Genomic DNA, 5,432 nt, shown 5'->3' on the forward strand with positions numbered 1-5,432 from the left:
GCGGTAGATAACAAGATAATAACTTGATCTGGCAGCAGAAGTTTTATTGACATGAGCAAATTAGCAAAATAAAAGGAGAGTCGTAAATGACGTTGTTGAGGGATTTTCTGTTAGTTTAAACTTCTTATTTACACGGGACATTGTATCAGTAGGCTGTTACAGGCACCGTGACAGTGGAGCAAGATTTTTCGTTTGGCAATTGGCAACAAGATGACGTCAAATAGAAAATTAGGCATTCAGAAATAGGTAAAAATTGTTATTTCCTTGTTATCCATTTCTCATTCTGTCGATAACCCACAATTTACGAAACACTGAACACATATTTACGTTGTGCATCGTTTGTTTGGAATTATTTTCCGGCGATACTTCATACATTCGATCAGTATCATTAGGCCGTTGTTCGTCATGTCCCGTTGCTCGATTTCCGGTGGGAGTATCCTTTTTCGGTGTATTCTCTTGGCGTTGCGAAGTTTTCTTTGATGTATTCAGAGATGCCACCTCTGTTCGACAATAAGGCAAAAGGAATTAGTACACGTTCAGTGTCGCGTGACATAAAGTTGCATTGTGTGAAATCGAATACAGGCAAATGTGCCGTTTATTTCCTTCGTATGGTTCCACGTAGGGCTCATTTGAAAGTTCATCTATTCCAAGGCTATATTGCGTCATTGTTATCCAAGTTTGATAGCGCACCATATCGAGAAATACAGAAAATAATAAAGTCATTAATTGTCTATGGTCTACATGTGGGATTTTTTCCTGTCTGAATTTGCATAAAAAGGGAATGTTGTGCCGAACTTACTGGTATGACGCTTTCATACCTTGTAGATTATACCTTCGGTAAAATAAGTGTATCTTGCCTATAATTTAAGAGACAACTCTTATTTCCAATAGTGTATATGTTGGGAGCTAAACAGGACAGTGAATGTAAGTTTGAATGAAGTTTAATTCTGGTGTGACAGTCAATAACATTACTTTCCCCATTACCATTGTGGCTTTGATATAATCGAAATATCGCGTGTATTTCTAGATTGACGGCCCTTGCAGTTATTTTCCTAATGTCACTATACTTAAGAACAGGCTGTGGTTCAGGTAAAGTGTTTTCTTTTGTTTTGGTGGTCGGCCGTCGGCAGTGAGCATAAAGCTCCTCTGCCTGTAGTCTCTCTTAAAATGAGGGCACATACGGGACAATATACTGCTACATGACTGTTATTTACAAAACTCTGTGTGTCACTTTAGGTTTTTCACTGAGTTAATATAGCAACATATCAGTTTCTGTGTGTTGTACTTAATACAAGTCTCAGACCACTCATACAACTAATTCAATTCCATTTTGTTCTCGTTTGGCTAAAATGATACGGATTACTCGCCACTTTAAATTTGCCGAGGTCACCATATCCAGCTCTTGGTCTTATTTTGAAGGGAATCGATTTGATTTAGAAGTTACTGATAGCATTACATTTGTGAACATTCTTATTTATTTTAGTTACCTTACTTTGACGTATCCGTAAATATTACGTACCTTTAGCACAGGTATTATGAAAAAACCGGAAACTTACCGCGTATCAGAATGATCTGAAAGTAAAAGAACGGAAGAACAGGAAAAAATGACGAATTATTTCAGTGATAAAATACACGACAAATGACAACGCATACTTTTAAGTGTCTTCTTCAGTAAAATATTTGTTTTTGGTTTGTTCGCCGTTTAATGATATATTTTTCTTACATGTTGTCCAGAATTAATCAAATATTTATTTCCATTCCAGTGTGGAAATCAACAGTTCGCCTGAATTCCATAAAGGGTTAGAGTGACAGTTTCAGAAAAAACGTCATTCCACTTTCGAAAGACGTATCAGGACAAGGTTATTTTCTGCGGAACCAAAAAATTCCAATTTCCCGTGAGCACTTGCTCCTGTTTTGACCTAAGTGGCATACAGATTATAAACATGTGTTTACATTGATGTTTATATTTTGGTTTAGGTTCCTATCTTAAGCCTAATTGTAACTGTAAATAATTTGTATATTAACATTTCTCACCATTGGTCTGTTTGTTCAGCCAACATGCTGCGATTCATATTTTTGGATCACTTTTATTATTTTCAGAGGGTGTCGAAAGAAAGTGATTGCATTCGGTTCTCTTTATTTCAAGAAAAGTCTCCCTTTGCTGGGCTCTACCAGACAAATATCTTCTTTGCCTGAACATAACGACAAGATTTTCATAAAACTTTTTTGTACAGACTTATATTCTGTTTTATGTTACGATGCATTCATATTTTTCCCCGAATTAGCCAAAGCCTTGACGTACGAGGAAGTACTTACTCTACACGTATCATACGTGACCTAGCCGCCTAAAAATGATTGTCAATACTATGAGTTATTCCTCAACCACTGACCAAATAGGACATAGTATGATTCAGATTAATAAACTTGATGATGCTACTCTATAAACCCCAGCAATGTAGTTCTATCTATGGCATGATTCACTAGCTTTCAAGATATTAATTGTTAGAGTACTACCAATGCTAGAATCATTGGTACGATACTGTAATTTACCGTCATCAAAACCGACGTCCATACCATGCTACGACAAATGTATTTAGGTTTGCAATTCTTTGTCATGTGCAAGAATTTTAAGACAAACACCATAAATAATAAGTCCGTTAACTCTTTGTATCAATTTTGACAAATATCCAGAAACCATTTCGACAAGAGGTAACAGATGATCCATCTTAATAGTATTTAGCAAGACTCGTAAATGTATGCGTTTTGTTATGTTGTTGAGAATTTGTTGTGAACCAGCGTTTTCCGTTATGAGTCGTCTGTGACTGTTGTTCTCTTGCCATTGAGTTATCCCCTCTGCAGCATACTTTGATTTTTCCAAAATTTATTGTAACTGGGTTCAGGTAAGAATAGCAATCAGTAATGCCCCGATTCTCCACTTACCCCTTTCTTCCTTAGTATTTATTCTTGTCTTTGATGGCATGTAACGTATTATTCTTCGGACCGTAAATAAACACACATAAAAATGCTCACAGGTTAGGGGGAAACGGTTGAGAAAAACTCCAGAAAACGTAGGTTACGTAGAAACATGCTAATATAGAAATAAAGGATCTCAATTGTACTCACAACGTACAGCGATTGTGTGTTCAGTCGAAGAATATTTTCAACACCATTGTAGAATAACGTATAGGGTTCGCATCTATATGTACCGCTATCGCTTGCTTTAGCAGCAGGAATCTGGTGTTGTAAACTTGGTCCAGAATCCTCAGCAATGACCTTTCCCTCTAGTGACAATCTTAATCAATCGGGTTTGGGGTTACCATCAAGAACTGTGCAGCTAATGATTATCTCGTCGTTTTCAGTGTTGTTGAAACGGGGAGACACTGTCAGGGCAATCTTTGGCAGATCTGCAAAAAAACCCCCTTGAATTAAATTCGGAAAAGAGCAAGTACATATATTAATACAATCATGCTCTGCCTTTAATAAATGCATGAACTCAAAGGAGGATCTTTTGAGATAGTGTCCTACTAACTCTTAAGATATTTGAAATATGTACTTTGGTATACGATTTCAATCTATTCCGTATGGTTACTTTTTTATTTTTAGAAAATAGGACGAAATTGTTCTTTTTTCGCAATATAAAAATCGACCTTACATTGTACATCCACCATAACAGACGCTGTACCATTTCCATTTTCACCGTTGTAGAATTCATTTACCATCACACAGGTGTAGTCACCGCTCTGTTCCCTTGTTACGTTCGCAAGCAGTAATGTTGCATTGTCAGCAATAATTTTCCCGTGTGGTTCAATCCAATATGTAAGCAATATTTCGTCAGGGTTGGCATCAATGACTTTACATCGAGTGTTGTATGTATCTCCTTCCATAATTGCGGTTTTGCCTCCATAAATAGCAATGAGTGGGCTATCTATGAATAAATTGAATTGATCAGAGCTGTATAGCTATTCCCTATACACACGACTCTATTCAATAATGTTGAGTCATACTGCACTTTTGCTTTAATAAAATTGTGTGCAAGAGTGCAACAATCATATACAATTTACGTCAGTGGGGCAGGAGCAAAAGCTATAATCAATATGGAAATCAATATAGGAAAACACACAGCAACTGTGGAAGCAAAACATTAAATGCAACTTACATTGAACATTGAGGATAACCTCTTCCTCACACGACAACATGGACATCTTCCATCTCTGCAATGTCTTGTGTTGCAATTGGCAATCGAAGATGCCCTTGTCATCTGCTTTTGTCAGAGTTTTTGTCCAAACATTTCTTGCGCCATTTTCACGATGCATCTCTTGGCCGTCCTGCAACCATACAAGCTCACCTGGAGCACTAGGATGTAATACGATTGTACAGCTTAACATAACTTTATCACCCTCAATATGAATACGATTGGGGTGAACTGTACAAAATGGATTCCGATCTGTGAGATCAAAGAAAACCATTAAGTTATTTCCTATTGTTGCAAATAACTTGTTTATTTGTTGCATTATCGCCCGCAAGAGTCAGATTGTTGACATATATTTTCTACTTTTCGTCGTCTTCGATTTAAGAAAAGATAACTTCCACAGTCACCGACGGTGAGTCTCTTTAATCTAATTTGAAAACGCTTCATATTCTACGTAGTGCAAGAGTGAAAACTTAATGACAAAGGGAAACCGGCAAATTGTCGTGAAACAGATTATGTATTCGTAGATGTGAATGTCAGATTAGCCATTTTTGAGCGTGTCTTTTCTTTCTGTATATGTTAATAAGTCTGTAGTGAACTGCATGTTTTCAGATGGGAGGCCCGATTTTTTTCCCAAAGTTGCCAACTTATGGGTTCGATAATCAGTATTATTCATAATAAGCAGGTCAAGGGGAAAATCTCAGAAAATGACGATTTTAAAGCGTCATGTTGACCACTGCACATAATTCATACAAGATGTACAGAATAGTTACAAGTACCCTCAGTGCTAGCATGGTAAGTTAAACAAGGTGATTGATTTAGAATATGAACTTTGTCAAAAACACCAAAATACTAATTTTAGTTAGAGATAAAAGTAGTTTTAGTGATGATGTCAGCTATTGTATTATAAAATAGAAGGGTTACTCACTCACAACATAAAGATGGGCCTCAGTGAAATCAAGAGGGGACAGTAAGTCACTACATTGATAAGCTCTTTCATCCTCGATGGTCACATTCCAAATACGAAGGTTGTACTCAAGTTCATCTTCATCTCCTACAATCTCATAATGTGAATCATTCTCTATAGGTGCCCTTCTATGTGTTATCGCGCTCCTCTTAGTCCCATTAACTCTAAACCAGACTGCATTTTCGATGAAAGTCTTGTAAGAACAATTTAGTTGAGTACTATCGCCTAATATCACCAATGTGTCGACCGGGTGTACTTTAAAGACAGCTCTCGTAA

The 5,432-nt window shown here is 36.9% G+C and overlaps 1 long non-coding RNA gene across 1 annotated transcript; it reads right to left on the reverse strand.

Annotated features, from left to right (window-relative positions):
• Nucleotides 1-3,140: 3,140 nt before the first annotated feature.
• Nucleotides 3,141-4,375, reverse strand: LOC139126079 (uncharacterized). Its single transcript, XR_011550458.1, has 3 exons — nucleotides 4,157-4,375; nucleotides 3,653-3,925; nucleotides 3,141-3,404 (listed from the first exon to the last, which is right to left on the reverse strand). It is a non-coding gene; the product is annotated as an uncharacterized lncRNA (long non-coding RNA).
• Between the last annotated feature and the right edge of the window lie 1,057 nt (nucleotides 4,376-5,432).

This window comes from Ptychodera flava, chromosome 3 (genome assembly GCF_041260155.1).
Source record: "Ptychodera flava strain L36383 chromosome 3, AS_Pfla_20210202, whole genome shotgun sequence".
NCBI classification, from domain to species: domain Eukaryota; kingdom Metazoa; phylum Hemichordata; class Enteropneusta; family Ptychoderidae; genus Ptychodera; species Ptychodera flava.